General features: G+C 32.0%; 1 long non-coding RNA gene across 3 annotated transcripts; it reads left to right on the top strand.

Annotated features, from left to right (window-relative positions):
* Positions 1-14,958: 14,958 nt before the first annotated feature.
* On the top strand, positions 14,959-17,261 carry LOC108846059 (uncharacterized). Of its 3 annotated transcripts, XR_001948596.2 has the most exons (7): positions 14,959-15,098; positions 15,213-15,403; positions 15,497-15,909; positions 15,994-16,113; positions 16,260-16,601; positions 16,694-16,754; positions 16,864-17,253. It is a non-coding gene; the product is annotated as an uncharacterized LOC108846059 (long non-coding RNA). The 3 variants fall into 3 exon arrangements; XR_001948598.2 differs by having other exon boundaries at positions 14,979-15,403; positions 16,236-16,601; positions 16,864-17,261; XR_001948597.2 differs by having other exon boundaries at positions 14,979-15,403; positions 16,246-16,601; positions 16,864-17,260.
* Positions 17,262-20,371: the final 3,110 nt, after the last annotated feature.

Here is a 20,371-nt window from a genome sequence, read left to right as displayed (position 1 = left end):
GGTCAAGGCAAAGGATGTAAACCAACTGAACAAATGATATTAACATGTATAAGCCTAAATATTTTACTTTTAATATTGAATTGGGGCCAGCTGACCCCCTCCCTCCGATGTAGATCCATCCCTGACTATGTCAGGGGTCTCCAATTCTATTGATTACATGTTGTAAATTCTGGTTTGGAAGAATTATAGCTTTGGACGGAACCTCCTCATAATTTTAAAAAAAAAATTGTGTAAAGCGGATCATCTTGTATATACACATAGCATACCCATATGATTTCTTTTGACCTTTTTGTGAAAGTTCTCTGATAAATTTCCGTAATCTCATTAATTTCTTGAAGTTTTGATTTTTTAAGTACAGTAACATTATATTATTAAAATATGATAGTTAATTGTGAATGTTGTTTTGTCACTAAGAGTAAGACCGGTGCACATAGTTATTTTTTTCTGCTAACAGTCGTTGTACAACAAGACTTTGGTACTAATGGTGTAATCCATTTGAAATCGACTTGTAAACTATAGGATTGATGATTAATTTGACATAGACTTCTGTACTATGCAGTCTTACTGATTAAAAATATAAAGTAACTATCAATTAGAGCTTTCTCATGTTAAATATTGTTATATGTTCTCTTTTTTATATACTTACGAGTAGATTTAATCCTAAAGAGATCTAGACTATTTTTTTTGGGAGCGTGTGATTCAAATATAGGTTTGCACACCGGATTTGCAAATGAACAATTATTCATTCGAACTCGTAGCATGAATGCAGGAAAAAAATATCTTTATCATGGAGCCACAATGTTCTGGATATATCTATACTATTAAAATAGAAGTACAAATATAAAATAATCCTAAGATTTACAAGTTATTTACACTCTAATGCCACTGAGATTATAAATAATTTTTACATTAATTAATATTGTCTTTTTCAATTAATAAATACATTTTCCTAATTCAAATTCATACCTACAACAACGGAAAAAATTTATCAAACGTAATCTGTTTTATCAGCTAAATTATAGTGTGAAAAATAAAAAAATGGAAATGGTAAAATATATTCTTTTATTGTGCCATCGCTTGACTGTAACGTCCATTTTTCTTCATCACATACAAACAGTGGAGGATTACTTTAGCTTTTAAGAAAAACAAAAAAACATGACTTCAAGTCTTCATTGCTATCATACATATATTAATTAATCCTAAAAGTCCAATGTTCAATCACGTTCTCCATAGTATCATATGGATATCACCTGTTTGTGAAGTAAAATGTGCAGTGCAATGATCAACACATATATTAATTACTGTAACATATAACCGAGATAGATACAGATATATTTCTTAGAGGATAAAATGCAAAGTATCTATACAAATCGATTTTTGTAATCTTTCTATACAAATCAAATCAATAAATTCAGAATCCAAACAGAATATCCTCTCCATTGGTGAATCCCAGAATTGGGGTTCTTAAATTTTTTTTTTTTATTTTTTATCCGATTTTCCAAAAAAAAAAAAAAAGTAACCAATCGCGGGTCACCACGTGTACGTGGGACCCGCGCAACAGTTCAAGAGGCAACTCTTAAATATGGAGTTTTAGAGGTGAGAGAATGAGGGGTTTAAAAAATATTGGGTCCCACCGGGCTCCCATCCCTTATAAACCCCCTTAAGGACCTTGGGATGGAGGTGGCCTTAGTCTATCCAACCCTATAATTAATGTGGAGTCTTTATTGTATGTATAAAATATAGAAACCAGAGCTTAGATTTTCCTTAATTATTATATTTACGAAAATATATATCATCTATAATTTTTTTTCCAAATAAATTCTTGATCAATTGATTTGCGTAAGAGTCAACAATAAATGAAAGATTTTGTGAATAATTAGCAACCAAGCAATCTGTCTATATCTTTAAAATAGAAGTACAAAATTGAATTACCCTTAATTTTTCATTTTATTTTAAATGAACAACATCAAAATCAATTTATATATCATATAAGTAAAATATAAAATAATTTATTCATAAATTATTAGTATAACGATTTCATAATATAAGTCCAATTAGTTATAAATATAGGATTTTTATATGTTATATTTTGATATAGCAGACGGTTAAAATCACAAAATATAATTATTCTTTTTTACATCAAATATAATTATTCAAAGTAATAGATCATATTGTTGTTTTAAATTTTTATATTAACAATGTAATACATATTAATTTACAAATATATATATATATATATATATATATAATATATATATATATATATATATATAAAATCATTAGCACAAAGAACAAATTTAAAGTGAAAAAAATATTTATACGACCACGAGTCAAGGTATATAATAAATAACTACAGCGCAAGATTATTTTTTTTTACAAATTTATTTTAGTTCCAAATATGTTTATATATTTTATGTATTTATAAATTTATTTTATTTGTTTTAAGGGATGCTAAGATTCCGGAATTGAAAAAAATTATGACCCACCTCTATATTATTTTAATTAAGAAATTTAAAATTTATATCAAAATATTTAATTAAATTTTTAATTTTAATTTTTGTTATACCTAAAAATATTAGTGTTTAATAACATTTAAATATTACAAATATATCATTTAGTATAAAATTTAAAAAACGTATAATAAATACCCGCCCGGTCCAGGTCTAGTTCTTCTTATAAATAAATCTGAAGATGTTGTTTTTAACAAAGCTAGAAAATGTTAAAGAACTTGATATAATATAGGCGAAGGACGAGAAACTATATATTATATCATTTGATTAAATCATATTAAAGAGTGGCAAGATGCACACAAATATATCAGAACTCTACGAATTTTTAAAACTTAGAGGTCTAATTTTTCTTATTGACCAAAAAAGAGGTCTATAGTGTTTCAAGAAGACGATGCATACCAATTTTCAGATATTTTATTATCACCCTGAGATATTTCCGATATTTCATTTGTTCTCTGAATCGTCATCATATTTTTCTATACAAAAAAGTAAAAGTGTTAAAAGATGTTAACCTAACAAAACAAATATATATAATAGATTGTTACAATCTTCAGATACTTGATTTTGCAAGAAAAAGAACCCCTTAAAATTGATTTGTGGTGACGAATTGACAGTATTAATCTATTTATCGATTATCAAAGTGTGGTGACGAAGGTAAAGGCTTCACTAAACTGATATGCATACAAATGTTGCATTTAGTAGTTGATGATTTATCAGTGTAAGTTTAGAATTCAAATTTTCTTGTATCGACATAGTTGATGATTCATCGTATAAATATGAGTTAAAAATTCGAATATTCCGGTATTGATATCAATCATAATCATAATTGACCATTTGTACTAACAATGATAAAATATATATAAATGTTAAAATATTTGTTTGGATGTTGGCCAAAAAAAACTTGAACATAGAAAACGAAAATGACTTATTTTGTTAAATATTTATTAGTAAAATAATATATATAGCTAAGCTAATCCAATTTCTTTATATCTTTTTTTTTTGCCAAAGCCAATTTTTATAGATCAATAACTAATACAATAATGTCTGTATGATAAAATAAATTATGCCCAATCCAATTTATGTAGACTAATATGATACTAGTATATACGAGTGCTCTTATCGAGATTTTCCAGATCGTTCATATCATTGGCCCTTTAAAAAAGCCAATGATCATTTCTGATAGATTCACATGAATCAAATATGACGTGGAGGGGAAAGAATAAGCCATTTACCATGTACATTACATTTGTAATTTGTTTGCACCTAATGGGCTAAAAAATACATGGTAGAATCAAAAATTAGCTTGAAGTTTGCACATGAAACTGGAATAGTGAACGGACTTTCATTACATGTGCAGCAAATAAAATTGCTTCTTTTCCTTCTTAAAATTATTTGAAGTTGCGTTGGTCTCAACAGTAGTAAATAAATGCAATGAATGGTGCATGAGGCTTGGTCAAAGGCTCAAAAGCCATTGTTCCAACTTCCAAGTTCCAACACTGATCGTAGCGATTTCAGTTTTCCTCTCAGTTTTAATTTCTTTCAGTTCCTTTTTTTTTTGTAAACTAATTTCTTTCAGTTCCTACTTTATAATATTTATTTTCTTTTATTTTTGTTCATATCCGATCGTTGTGTTTCTCTTTATTTGAGAATTGTGGAAGGAATGCACGTGGTTTGATGCGATTCGAGTCTCAGATGTCTGATTGTTTCTGAGGAATCATTGGTCCTATGTGCATGTGCTCTCTTTTTAGTCTTTACCACCAACTCCAATCGTGTAGTCGTATAATAGGATCTTTTCCCCCAAATAATAGCATTTTTTCTTCTGTGTATTTAGTTGTTAATATGTTATTTAAGCTAATAATAGCTCATTCATAACAAACGACATATCATTTTCAGGGATAACTATAGACAGTGCCGGTCTAACTTTTTATACTGCCCTAATCTAACTTTTACATTATGCCCTTACATGTTTTATCCAAAATTACAAACATTAATGTAAAAAAAAACTAAGCTTTCATAAAACAATCAAATCACATCAAATTTTTATAAAAAAATAACAGTAAGCAAACTAAAAATATAAAATACATTTTTCTTGCAAAATTATTTAGTAATTTAATAAATCTTTAATCATATCAGTCTTAATTAATCCATTTAATCTCATATGTAACATAGTAAACCTTAATCTCAACAACTGTTTTAGCTATGATAATCGATATTAGAATAGTTAGCAATACACATTAAACAATTAATGTGTTTGATAAAAATCTTCTATTTTTAACAAAAAAAAAATACTTTACTAGGCTTTGTAAATTTTTATATTGATTCTCATAAAAAATTTAGTCATGTAAACATATTATCATCAATTATTTCTTAATGCCTAAGAGCATCTCCAACCATGACACCAAATTTAGTGTTAAAATTACATCAAATTTGGTGTTTTGGTGTCAAATATTTTTTGTTATCTCCAACCATGACACCAAATATTACACCAAAAGTAATATTATATTATTTGATGTTTTCTCTTTTAATAATTCTCTGATTTTTAGTCTTTGAAATTGGTAAATATTTTTTTATTACACTTTTATATTATGTTCATTAAATTTTCTTAATTATACATTTATAAAATTTATTTACATTTATATGTTATGGTTTAACAATATTATACATGTATTTAATTTACATAAAATACTATATTAAAAGTTACAAAACTTTAATTATGAAAAGCACATAACAAAATATTTATTTTAATAAATTTGTATTATTTAGTAATACATGTTTACCTATATTATAAAACAAAAAAAAATTAAAGTTTGGTGAATTTAATAGTATTAAATATAATTTAAATATAAATTAGAATCAATATTTAAAATAAAATAATTGATAATAACCATTTAGTGATTTCTCATTTAAAATAAAATAAAATATAAAAGTGCTATGATATTTTAAAAATTATAATAATAACTCAGTGACTTTTACCTGAAATCAAAATAAAAAAATATTTTAATTATGTAAAAATATATATTAGACAAAATATTTATGTTTAATTACAAATTTGAAATGATTAATAATAATAATTGAAACAAATTCAAACTAATTAATAATAATAATTGAACTATATTATTAAATGAAAACACAATAAAATATGTATATAAAATATTTGGTGTGATGAATAGTGTTACACCAAATTTGGTGAAATACTATTCACTCTATACCAAATTTGGTGGGATGGTGTAATTTTTGGTGTCCCATTGGATATAAAATTACACCAAATTTGGTGTTTTGGTGTCCCATTGGAGATGGCCTAACGGTATCTTTTTTTATGCTCCATGTATATTATTAAAACTGAAATATTTTTGAAAATTGTTTGTAAATATTTATAGCAATATAAAAATATATATTTTGTTTGGAAATATAAATAGCAGTATATTAAAAAAAAATATTATGGACTTATGTTATTAAAAAAATTGGAAGTCAATTATATTATGAAAAATTATCTATATGGACCACTTTTAAAATATACAAAATTGGTCCAATCTAATTACCTGAAATTATTTTTCTCTAAAATTATCATAAAATAAAATTTATACTTTATATACATATTTCAAATCAAAATAATAATTTAAAATTGAGTTCTATCAAAGTTAATTCAAAAATATCCATATGTTCAAAAATGATTTTTACTAAAATATTTGTCAATAACCATTATAAAAATATTTTCAATATATACAAGAAAATACAATACAAAGCCTAATTTCAAACACCAACTTAAATTATGAATTTTATATTTCGCATTAAATTTTTAAAATATAATATATGTGATTATTTATATGATAGTATGTATAAAATACTATTAATTATATGATTATTTATATGATGGTACGTATAAAATACGATTAATTATATGATGGCACATATATGATATATAATAGTGAAATGAAAAATAAATAGCAACATATTTTTGAAAAACACATCCATTTAGATTCGAGTTCGGTTCAGATAATACACATAACCCGAAATACCATAAAACAAGATATATTCGTTATTTATGTCGGGTTCAATCAGTTCGTATTCATTTTTATTGGATCGGGTTTGGTTCGGAAATTCGGATTGGTTTATTTTCCCAACCCTAATAAAAATATAATAAATTCATTCTGATTATTTTTTATAAGACTGTAATATAATATTTAATTTTGTGTTTTGTTTTATATTTTTTGTATAATTGATGGAATAGTTAAACAATCAACTTTTTATGCAATTGATCATTCACATCATTTCATTCTAATTAAAACGGACAATTTTTATGAAATTGATGAAATTGATCATTCGCATCATTTCATTCCGATTCCACATCATTCAGTTACCCTTACATAAAAATACATATCGTCGTATTCGAACATGACGTACGCTTACATGGCAGGTATCACCCGATTCAGCCCAAAATGTTTATCGGTTATGTTCAAAAACTTAAATACATATATAGAGCTATTTGTATGGTGAATACTTATCATGACAAGAATACATGACTACAATCTTTTTGTAGGTACAATCCAATTTCAGTTGAGCTCTATGGATTTAATCATTTAAGTCATGAGAGAAGGTAAAACACTTACAAAACTAGGACACGTGTCGATTTAGGGCACATGTAAAGGGACATGTAAAGTGAAATAACATAATACTAACTTAAAAATAAGTATGGGGATGTGTCCTCAATCTTCGTATTAAAAATATTATGTGTAAATTGATTTCATATAGTTATTATTGTCACTAATGACATCAAGCAAATGATGGTCAATTTTGTCTTAAATCATCTATGATAGCAAAACGAATTATCTATTTATATAAAGTTTAGTTTCCTCCCTCTTGAGCTGACAACTCAGCATCCATGTCATAAACTTGCGTTCTTCCGTGCTGACACGTGTCCCGCTAGCCAAAACTCTGTGTTTCATTTATTCTGATTTATATTTCGTTTGGGCTTTAGATTGCACACAGACATTTAAATGAATCTTTGTAAAGCCCACCTGAAAAATAAGCAACTCTTACTTAAAACGCGTCGTTTTCTATTTTTTCGTAGCCAACTTTGGATTCTCCGTAGCCTCCGTCAATTCTTAACGCCACCAGATTTCTTTACCTATTCACGTCACCGGCATTATTAATATTCAGGCGTTACAAAATCTCAATGAAACCAAACGACGCATTAACCAATCCTCTCCACTCCTACCACAATTTTTCCTTGAATGCATCGCCCATTAATTATTTTTCTGAATCCTCCACTATAAAAAGGTATGTTCTATACCCTCAAATCCATCAATTCAAGCTTCTCAATCTTAAGCTCTCCAAAAAATCCGGTGAGTTTAACGTGATGGTGTCGACTACTTGCTTCGTGTTATTTCCAGTTTGGGACCTGATAAGCAATCGTAATGATAAGCCAGAGCTGCGCCCATGACCTCTCCGCTCATCACAGCGACGTCCGTCTGTCAATTCGGCGCGGTGCTGCAGTGATTACTCTTTGTGAGCAGTACAGAACAGATTTGGTCTAGAATCAGAAGGACCCGACCCGTGTGAAGAGAAACCGTGGTCTGAGAATCGTGTGGCGTTACATGAGAGGCGGATCTGAGCGACTAGAGGAGGTGAAGGAGTCTCCAGATGGGGTGCGGTGTGTTGTGACGGTTGTGGGAGGATTTGAATGCGGTGTTTATGAGTAGGAGTATAATGAAGGATACATCAATGATGATGAGGATGAACTCACAAAGAGAAATATTTTTCCTAACAACACCATTTCTTATCTGCGTAACATACGGAGCAGAGAAGTGAAAGAAGGACAAGAAAGAAGGAGGAGGAGAGAATATACGGGAAGAAGAGGAAGATGATGATGATGGTGGCGGCGTTAATTCCGAAAGAGAAAGAAACTATAAATAATTAGGTTTGTAAGCACACATGTAAACATGTCACACGCTTACAAAAACAAAGAAACGCTTTGGTTCAAAATTTTACTAATTCATTAACTCAACCAATTGGTTAAGCAAACCAGATCATTTCAGTTTCTTTAGGAAACATAGAATCCTTCGGTTGAAAAGTTACTTGATTCATTGACCAAACTAATTAATTAAGCAAATCGGGTTAAATAAACTTTCGTATTATAATATACCTCGACATTGTAAAAGATGTTTTTATTATGATACATCACATTAATTTATTATTATTTAATATTTTAAATTTAAAACTGCTTATTAAATAGTTCAAATGATATACTTTAATATTTTCAACTGAAAATTTCTTAATAAATTTCATAAATTTAAATTTTTATATTTTTGAACAAGAATTTATTTTATGAGTAGATATAAATTCAGTTACGAATATCTTCATTGTTCACATATACACGAATGCTGAGTAATTATAATATGAGCTTAAATAATTTAATATGTGTATATATATATTTATTTATTTAAAATTTATAAATATATAATAAAATGAAATAATTTATGCCTATAATATAATTATTGTAAGGATTATATTTTATATGTTAGTCGGACATATTTGGTTTCAAAAGTTCTATTCAATTTTTTTTTGCCAAAAAATATTTCTAATCAATAATTTTAATAACATAGTTAACTTCGTTTTCATATATAATAATACATATAAAATTCTAAAAACATATATATAGTAACAATAGTTTCATATAATCTATTTATTTATCTTAAAGTATTTTAAGTTGTATTGAATAAGTTATTTCTATATGTTATGAAAATTCTTAGTTTTAAGAAAAATGTATAAACAAGAAAAAAAATCGTTTCTTGAAACAATATATAAATAAGAGAGAAGTAGTTTCACACTCTCCTTATTCCAATCCACCGTTGTTTAAAAAAAATCTATGTAACTTACTGTATATAATTTTATAATAATTAGATAAGTATATAATTTCTTATAAATAGTAAAATTGTTGTAAATTTTAGTTAATCTTAATACTACTTTTAGTTAAAAATAAATAAAACATTTTATAAAATTATAATATTAATTTATTTACTCGCGCGTCCGTCCGTAGGGCGGATTTATCCTAGTTGTTTATATAAACAAGTCTCTTCCAAAATGGGTCCAACCGCTTGTCAACTATTTATATACGCTTGAACCCAATGGTTTCTCGACACCAGTAGTCGCATACACATGCACATAGATATATTATATATATGAGCTATAGGATATACCATAATAAAAACATACAATCCAAGGAATAAAACGATGTAATAAAGGAACCGTCGACACTCACATGCCAATGTAGTTAAGATTTGTGGAAACGAGAACCCTAACAAATTAAGAAAATATGATTGCAATTTAAGTATAACCCTTGGTTTCTTTAATGTTACAAAAGACTTATCACACTACTCAATATTTAAAAAAAATTGGTATACTTTCATTTATTTTAATATGTGTAAATACTTCGATTGGCCAAAATAAGAACACATTTTTTGCTGTGGTCTTTTAGATATATTAGATAAGAGATTTCATTCGACCAACAAAAGAGAAGAAGGAAAGAATAAGATAAGGTGAAGGAGTATATAAATGTTGTAGAACATATGCTACGTACACTTGGACAGATTCAACTGGTGTAGTTGCATTAAACATTTTATTTTGTAGCCAATGTAGAGCTGTCACGAGTCACGAGCCAAACTCTAAAGGGTTTAGTGGAATCACGTTTTCTTATTTACTTCGGTTGCACTAAGTTGAGCAGCCTGAAATTACGTGAGAACCAAAACGTTTGTGTGATCCGTCATGCAAGCAAATAATTTTTAAAAAAAGTATCTCCCCTTTGGCTTTTGGGTTTTCAAAAGTATATATGTGGTGATAAGACGCAGATAGGGAGGAAGAAAAGTTGGAAGAATCACTATCATATTTATCTTTTAAAAAAAAAGAATCGCTATCAGATAATAATTTAGTTTTTTTTTTGAAACTGGTTTTCTTTAAATAAAATGCAGAAAAAAAAAATGTTTTACAAAAGCCTTTAGGCAATAGTCAAAGAACCCTGCCCATTAAGATAGTTTATAAAAGAACCCAATCAAACCCATTTGTTAAAGTTGAATTAGCCCATAGCCCAAGTGGAGAAAATGTGATGATCCATTATCCTTAGTCGTTTCCATTGGAGAAGTCGAAAGTTTTAGCGGAGAGGAAGAGACGCGATCAGTCGATGGTCCATAGTCTTTATCGCAACCAAACCTGCATCATAGCAGATGAAATCCTCGTATTGCTTTCCCTATAGCTTTGCATCTTGTTTCTGAGTTGATGGTCAATGATCGAGAAGAGGGAGTCTACAGATCGAAACTGGTTTGCATGTAGTCTCTGATTTCTTTCATTCCAAATCCATGCCATGGTTGCTTGCCAAGCTAGTAGTGTGAGCGATCGAGCGGCAGCTGGCTGGGATAGGGAGAGCATCTGTAAGAGAGAGGCGTCCCAAGTCCTTGATGGTCTGATTTCACACCTTGTCGCTATTATAGTCCATAAGTCGAAGGAGAAATTGCAGTCCCAGAAGAGATGGTTTCTTGATTCAGTGGAAGCATTGCAAAGGAGACAGGTTGGTGGCATCTGCAATCCCCATTCAAGTAGTCGATCTCTTGTTGGCAACCTGTTAAGCACAACCATCCAAACATGGAAGCTGTGTCTCGGTATACTTCTCTTTGGCCAGACAGCAGGAGCCCAACTCACACTCTCCGTCGGTCCTCTAAGATGATGGTACATCTCCCCCGTGCTATATTTATCACTGTATTTTCCATTCAGTTCCCACTCATAATAGTCTGACTCTTCAGTGAATTCAATTGTAGTGATATAGGATAGGACCTGAAGCTGAGCATCAGTTCTTGCTTGTGGAAGTCGCCACATCCCATTGCGATGAAGAGAAGCTAAGGTTGCCTTCTTCGAGATTCCAAGTCGTGTTCTTCCTCCATCCAGAAACGCCATGAGGCTCCCAAAAGGGCTCCAATTATCTATCCAGAATCTGCCACATTCTCCATTCTGTATCCTTAGATGAATCAAGGGGTAAGCGATACTCCTTAGCTTCAGCAATTTGTTTGTTAACCAAGAAAAGTTCTGAGATGGGTTTGTGGTCCAGTAATTTTCCAATGACCCTTTTAGTATCACTTCCTTAAACCAGCAGACCCACACAGAGTCCGGCCTAAAGAAGAGCATCCAAACCAACCTCAAGCAGCATGCTTTGTTCCAGGTTTGTAAGTCTTTTACTCCCAGGCCCCCTTGCGCCTTAGTTTTAACCACTGTTGACCAGGCTACTCTTGTAGTGTTGTTTGCCTCCACATTCCCTTTCCATAAAAATGCACTGCACATTGAGTTGATTTTGGTGATGCATGATTTTGGCAAGACAAAAGAGGAGCACCAGAAGGTCGTGATACCGGAGATCACCGTGTTTAGGAGCATCAACCTTCCCGAGAAAGACAACGTTTTTGTTGACCAAGCAGAGAGGCGCGACTTAATCTGATGTAGGAGGGGCTCACAACTGGTCAGAGAGAGCTTCCTGGAGTTCACCGGTACACCCAAGTATCTGAAAGGTAAATTGCCACATGCCATCCCAGTTGACACCTGAATTCGATCTATTTCCTGCTGTGACATTCCAGACGCAAAGAAACTTGTTTTCTGCATACTCACTGCTAACCCGGATCTCTTTTCAAACTCTTTCAGGACCTGAAGAACACATTGAACCGACTCCTCTGATCCATCAATGAATATTAGGAGATCGTCTGCAAAAGAGAGGTGAGTCAGTTTTATTTTCTCACATTTTGCATGGTAACCTAGTCTAGCTTGGGCTGCTGCTGCATTTAGCATGTGCGACAGACAGTTCATAGCTATGACAAAGAGGTAAGGAGACAAGGGGTCTCCTTGCCTCAAGCCCCTAGTTCCCTTGAAGTACCCATTGACTGTTCCATTGTATCCAACCATAAAGCTTGTTTTGCATATGCAGGCTCTGAGCAATCTGATGAACTGCAGAGGAATTCCAATTCCCTCAAGACAAGAGAATAAGAAGTCCCAAGACAGCGTGTCAAATGCTTTGGCGATGTCTACTTTGATGGTAATTTTCTTTGAACCTTTGCCCTTATGGTAACCGTTGATCAACTCGCTAGCTAGAACCGTGTTTTCCAGAAGTAATCTCCCTTGTACAAATGCTGTCTGACTTGGGAGAATTAGTGATGGCAGAACGATCTTAAGCCTTTTCACCAGCACTCGAGAGATAACTTTGTATATAGTATTGAGGCAGGAAATCGGTCTAAACTCTGACAACTTTGATGCACCAGGGAACTTTGGAACCAGAGTCAAGATGGTGGCGTTTGTAGCTGAGGGCAGGAATCCTGTTGAGAAGAACTGAGTGATTGAAGACACCACCTCATCTCCAACTGACTCCCACGCAGCCTTGAAGAAAGCAGAGGTAAGCCCATCTGGCCCTGGAGCCTTATTGGGATTAAGTTTGAAGAGAGTGGATTTGATTTCAGCAGGCGATGGCATTAGGAGCATTTGTGCGCACTGGGAGGGGGAGACACTATAGTTGAGGAGTGAGGCAAACCAGTTCGGTGTAGTGATGTAGTTGGATGGCCTTATATGAAGCGGGCCAAGAATGGACTGGAAGTAATCCACCGCAAGTAGGCTCATCTCCACCGGGTCTGTAATCAAAACGCCGAATGCATTTAGGAATGCTCTTATCGCGTTGTAGCTTGCACGAACTTGGCAGATCCTGTGGAAGAAAGCAGTATTCAGGTCACCCTCCTTGAGCCAATTAATTCTTGATTTTTGCCTGAAGTAAATCTCCTCTATTTCTCTCAAGAAATTCCACTTTTGGTGCAGGTCCTTCTCAGTTTGGAAGTTTGAAGGCGTTGGGTCTTGCAATGCATGTACCTGCGCATGTTGTAACAAACGGTGAGTCTCACTAACCCTCTCTTGAATATTAGAAAAATTTTCTTTATTGATTCTCTTTAGGTCACTCTTTATTTGTTTCAGCTTCCAGCATAACTGCGCGAGCGTATGAGACACGCTTCCAGAGTGAATCCAGGCATCATTGATCAACTGAGTGAACCCAGGGTGTTTGATGAGGTAGTTGGGGAATTTGTAAGGGAAGGTTCCAGCACAGGGTAGGGAGAAAGCAAGGTTCAGGAGGCAGGGAGCATGGTCTGATAAGTCTGGGGGTAAGAATGAGGCAACAGCATTTGGGTAAGCAGATATGGTAGAGCTATTTACCATGAGTCTATCTAGCTTCTTTGCAATTGGGTCATTCGGCTGCTTATTTGACCAGGTATGACAAGGCCCGAGATAGCGCAGATCAAAGAGACCTGCTTGTAGAAAGCAGTCTTGCAGCTCGAACATGAGATTATCCATTACATTTACTTCTGGACTTGAGTGCTCTAGAGGGAAAAGGATTTGGTTCAGGTCACCACCGACTATCCAACTTCTGTTATCCAAATCCAGCACAGCATGATCCCTAAGTAAGTTGGCCCATAACTCCACTCTTTCTTCATTTGTGTTTTCTGCATAGATAGCTGTATAAGTGATAGGGGGTTGGTTTGGTAAGGTAATGGAACAAGTGATATGCTGGGAGGATTGGGTTAGAATTTGGACAGAAAGGGGACTTTTCCAGATTAGAATAATGCGACCATCAGGATCAGAAAGGTGATTAGAACAGAACATCCAACCAGGGCAAAGTTTAGATATAGCCGGGTTTAAAAAGGGTTCTTTTATGTGGGTTTCTAGTAGGGCTCCAAAAAGGGGTTTTTGACTATTAAGCCATCTAACAAAAGGTGAATGTTTTGACGGATCATTTAGACCACGTACATTCCAAAAAAAGAGTTTAACACTCATTGAGGGGGCAAGAGAGGGTCCTCAGAATGAGGAGGTCCTCGGGAACCAAAAGAAGTTAAAGAAGGAGTTTTAGAAGAAGGGTCAGGGGGAATTAAGGGAGCAGGGGAAGGGGGAGGGAGAGGAGAGGAGGGGAGGACAAGGAAGGGATTTGGATGGGAGGAGACTGGTGGGGAGAGGGTGGGGGAGGATCTAGAACGCTTTAGGGAGGGTCTAGGAGGAGGGTCTGGGGAGGCAAAGGGATTTTTTAAGGAGGGAGTAGAGGGATTATGAGAGTGGAAGGAGGACCAGGATTAGTATGGGATGGGGTGGGAATAGGGCGGTGATTTAGTTCACATAAGATATTAATCTAAAGATTGGTAGAGAGAGTGATTGCTATTGGGGAAGATTGGGCTGTTCATAGAATTGATATTGTTCTTTTTTACAGATTTTAAAAAAATATTTTAGTGTACTTCTTTGTTCTGCGTACGGTGAGCTGGACAAATTATATTATTAACACAATTAATTATTCAAGTATTTTGGTTTGAGATTACAAAACCAACAAGTAAACAATGTAGAGAACAAATCTGCAAAGAAAAGTATTTTTGTTTGAGATGCCAAAACTAGCCAGTAATTATGTAAGCTAAACGAATCTTTATATATAAAGAAGAGTTTTCATCTCTCCCATGATGCCACCTAAGATGCCACATAGGAAATTCGAGCTCTCTCAAGCTGCCACGCGTCCAGTTTCTTAAACCGCATCGTTTCATTTAAGTTGTAAGCAATATTTGTGGGCTTCGGTTAGAATTGGGTTTACGTTTTGCTTAACAAAGCCCATCCTGATAAAGATCATATACAACATAGACGAAACGCTGCATTTTCCTATTGTAGGGTTGAACGTATTCATCTCCGCCACAGCACGAACTAGATTTTCGAACGAGATGGTTCATCTTCTTTCTTACGATCTGAAAGGATACCAATTTCATTCATCCTCTTAAAGCCTTCCATCAATCTAGCATCCACAATCTATCTTCAATGTGAGCTTCAATCCTGCAAAGCGGTGTATCTGTATGTATAAAAAGGTTAGCCTTTCTCTTCTCAATCCTTCACAACAACACTGTAAACTTATTTTTTGAGATATAGCTAATGCTTCAATCTTCCTCTCCGATTTGCAGACCGTATGCTCTTCCTCCACTTATGTTTGTTGTATTTCCTCCACCGTCTAAGAGCAGCCTCTGTTTTTTCCTGGTCGGCTTCTTATCTAAGAGGAAGCTTATCAGCGAGTGAGGGGGAGAAGAAAAACAGAGAGATGATGTGTAATACGCGTAAGAGTTATGCCACCTTTGAAGATATGACGAAAATGTCCAAGCCGAGCTTCATCCATTAATGGCGGCCGAAGGAAATCACTTGGAGGCAGAGGAGGGAGGACATTACTTTGCGGTGGTGATGGTCGGAGTTGGTTTATCTAAAAGGAATCGGCACCTCCTATCAACCTCTTCATGATACTGACCGGCTTCAGTTTATCAATAGCATAAGAACAGGTCCTCTTGGTGCTCATATCAAAACTTGTATTGAACTCTTATTTGAGGTTTGGCTTTCTTATTTCACCTTTTGTCTGCAATAACGTTATATCATTCATATGTGTGAAGTTGAATTTGTTTGGTTCTTGCAGACAAGGCAAGCCTTACACCAGAGCAAATAAACGGAATATTGCTATGTTGTTATCCTTTCCGACAAGGTTGTTTTGATGGTTTGAGGAACAGCGTATGATGGAAGGAGGTTCTCATACGAGGTATGAACTTTACGTTTGAGTAACGTTTCTTTCTTCTTTTTTCAACAACAACACTCCTGCTTCTTTTTTTCCTATATTCATCTTCTTTTATTTTTATTTTTTGCCTGGTACCATGAACTTAGATATTAACAGGTTTCTCTTCTCAGGAGAAGAAAGGAGTATTGTGGATGGGTTTTAAGGGATCAGCAAAAAAATTGGTCCTTGATTCTGCTCTCCTACGTGCTGTATAAGATCTTTGGATCATTTGGTTTATTTTATGATTGGAACAGTTGTTTTTCAGCTGTTTTATGATTGATATGCATGTATTGTCTTTCCTTCAGTCAGTGCTTTGATCCAAATGAGTTAAGTAAAGCAGCTCAACCGGTAATCAAGAATTGGTGTTTTTTGTAAAGGATACACGGTTATAGTTTGTTTATTTTTTCTGTCTCTCCATCTGATTTTTCTTTCTCATGTTACAATCGTTGGCTAAAGTCAAGTCTTTCATAAAGGTAAGTAAAAAATGGTATTATCCATCTGATTTTGTTTGAGCTTAAAACATATAGTTATCATGGTTGACCTGTAATGTCTTCTCATGTTTCAGGAGTATAGGGCTAAGCTGTATAATCTGAAAAAATGTGAAAGAGTTGGACGATATACAGCAGGTAAACACACAAGAAATGGTGCTAATGCATCCAAAGTTTGTTGATTCTAAAAGAAGATTTTGTTGTGCTTGATCTGTAAATAATGACTTCTCATGCTTCACATCTGTAGGGCTGAAGTGGCTAAGGTGGAAACACTTTAAAAGGAACTTAAAAATCCAAACAGCTTGAACTGGAAGCGTGTTGTGAAAACCAGAGGGATGAACCAAGGCTGTGTTCAAAGGTTTCAGTAATCATATATAAATTCTTCACATATCTATATAATATTCATAAATTATGACCTCAAAAATGATAAATTTTGACTTCTCAAAGCGTGGAGTAAGTAGAAAGTGTTCCACAATATGCCTTACACAAACATGGCAAAGAACATGTCATATTTCTTCACATCTAGAAACGTAAAACTACGGACATAATACACATATGACATACACATATCAACTAAACATAAAATATTTATATCCAGACCATGAAGAACTTTGAATTAAAAAGAGATCCACAATGCGTGTTGATAAAGGAGATGAAAGACTAGAATCATCAATCACGCGGCGTCCACAATTCATGCGACAACAATGAAAAAACATGCAAGTTGAGATGGACACTACACAAACACACTAAAGAACATAATTCAGATTCAACAATGATCACATTTAAATAATAAAATCATAAAACGAATCTGTGAATAAAGAGACTGTCGTAACTTAAACTGCCATGTAATTATATGACCACCATTATATATTAACACTCTATTTAAAAATAAATGACCATGGAATTACATATGGAATTAACGTGGTAAACGTACTGAAACAATATTGCAATAAAATGGCAGTTATAACCACGTGAATAACTAAACGCCTGATGAAACCGAAACTAATATTGTGACCCCAAATAAAAAAAAAAGAAGAGTTATCATCCTAAAACACATAACATCACCAATACTACGAAATTAAAATAAACATATTGAAACGTTAAAATAAGTACCAATAATTAATTACTAAAAAGAAGAAATACAAATAATCAATCCAAAGAGACAATAAATGCCCATAAATTTTTAATAACTGAATAAATTGCATCAACTATTCGGCTAAAAATGCTTTACAGCAACACAAGACAAACAAATACAAATACAAATGCTAAACTATGTAACTGAAACATAAAACTTGCTTTCCATTATCCTTGGGTTTCAATCTGCTTAGCTAAGGTTATGTTACTTTTAGTTAAAATGAATTAAACATTTGAAAAATTTTATATGATCAATTGGTGTGCTAATTTATTGATTTGGTTTTTAAATATCTTAACCATACACTTCTCTAATTCTAACTGTTCTCGCAAATCAAATTCACCAGTTTTGTATACTAAGAAAACAGCTTCGGAGACATACAAACCCACTCATATCACATCTAATTCTTCTTCCTGTTTAGCTCTTGCAATCATTATGTACACATCACTTTCAATTACAAAACTAACACACAACAAACAAAAACTTACAAATTTTTTAATAACTTATACAACAAGAAAGGTATATTGTGGTACGGACCGACTACTAGAATAAACTAAATAATATTTTTTTTACATCCCGCCCGTAGGGCGGGTCTATCCTAGTGGTAAATAAATTCTAAGAAGTGGAGTATAATCTAAACAACAATGTGTTTTGTGAGGAGTCAGTGCGGTTTTACTAAATATAAACGTGGGTAATCGTCAAGAGTAAATGTTAGTTACAAATGTTGATATGTAAAAATGATGATATATTTCTTAGAATAACCTTTTTCTTTATAAATAAAATTTCATCATACTGTTTACTCATTATAACTTGTTTCTGTCTTATAGGAACTTTGCTAAACAACTGAAACAAGATCATGCTGATTAAAAAAAAAAGGCTTCTGACCGGTAGAGCTGGGCATTTTATCCGTTAAATTTGATTCGATTCGTTATTTGTTGTTGTTCAATCCGAAAATACAGGATATCCTTAAGCTTTCGAAGCGAAGCAAATATTAAAATTCAATATCCGTTAAAATCGAAATAAATCACAAATATTAAAATTTTGGAAAGCGAATATTCGATTCCATCCGTCAATATATAAATACATGCATTTTTATTATATTTAAAGTTTTAAATGTATAAAACTGTATAATTATTACTCTAACATATGATTTAACAGAATATATTCACAATATTACTTATATAGAAGTATTATATAAAAGGAAGATAAAATATTTATGACAATTATAATTTTTTCTTAAGTTTTGTATTATTATTATTGTTAACTAAGTTTAAAAATTTACAAAATATGTAGATTCACTATTTCTTTTAATTTTTAATTTTTATCTTTATCATGGAAAAAAATTTAAAAAAAAAATTGTATCGAATTTTTAAGATTATTTGTATAAATCAAAACAAATGAGAAATCCGTAAGTATCAGCAAATATCCGCAAATATCTATTTGTTTTTCGGATATCCGTTTTCCGAATATCCGTATTTTTTCGAAGCAAAGCAAATCAGACAATTAGATATCTATAACATTCGAAGCAAATCACAAATACCTTCAAAAACCCGGATATCCGATCTGTGTCCATGCCTACTGACCGATGATCTTTTTGGAACTAAAAGAAACAGATTAGAAAAGAACGTATATGAATAAATTAGTAGGAATGAAAAGATATTCTTGTTTTTTCCAAATTTAATAAGTAATGATTTTATTTAATATTCTCTATAAAAATAAATAAAAAGGAATAAAAAGGAAAATTATTTCTTGTGATTAGTATTTTTTTAGGAATGATAGATAATTCAATGTTTCTATCATTCAATTACCATTCAAAGCCTAAATAGTGTGTCTTATTGCATTGATTACAATTCTTTTATAGAAAAATACAATATATGCTTTTGTTTGGAAATCAATTAAAATTTAAAATATAAATAAAACCTAGAAACTAAATAAATCTATTTTTCTTCAAACGATAGCACATAATATTCATAATATTCTGAACTTTTGATGATATAAAAAGCTCTTTCTCAAAAAAAAACATTTGATGATATATCGAAATAATAATTTTCAGATGAGTCAATTGTTGTTATGCATAAACACACTATTTCTTTTTCATTCCTCCGCCCTCTATTAATCTTTAAATTAATATCTTATCTTAATGAAACGTGCTCAGGAAAAAATAAGAAATAAGGTGTTTTTGCAAAAACCACAATCGATTAGTTTGAGAATTATTGTTTCGATATATCATCAACATCCAAAGTATTATGAATATTTACGTGATATCTATTATAAAAGAAATTTAGATTTATTTAATTTTTAGGTTTTATTTACTTTTTAAGGTATGTTTGATTTCCAAAAAACTTAATAACAAATAGTTATTAAGACACTAATAAATTTGTTTTTAATGCTATTTCAGATGTTTAGCAAGGTTCTTGGAGATATTTTACTAAAAAGACACTAGAGACAGGTTCTCTGTCATTCATCTAATGTGACCTTTTGTCTTGTTCTCTTACATGCTTCACATGCTTTGTACATAAAAAGTTCTTTTTTTTAATATCCACTCTCTTATATCTGCCAGATAAAAATGACCATTTAAAATCCTTAGACAATTCAACTCACAAGAAAAAAAAAAGCAAACAAG

The sequence above is a fragment of the Raphanus sativus genome, chromosome 3, assembly GCF_000801105.2.
Source record: "Raphanus sativus cultivar WK10039 chromosome 3, ASM80110v3, whole genome shotgun sequence".
Lineage (NCBI taxonomy): Eukaryota > Viridiplantae > Streptophyta > Magnoliopsida > Brassicales > Brassicaceae > Raphanus > Raphanus sativus.
Note: the sequence above shows the minus strand (reverse complement) of the source record. Positions and strands in the feature narration are given on the sequence as shown.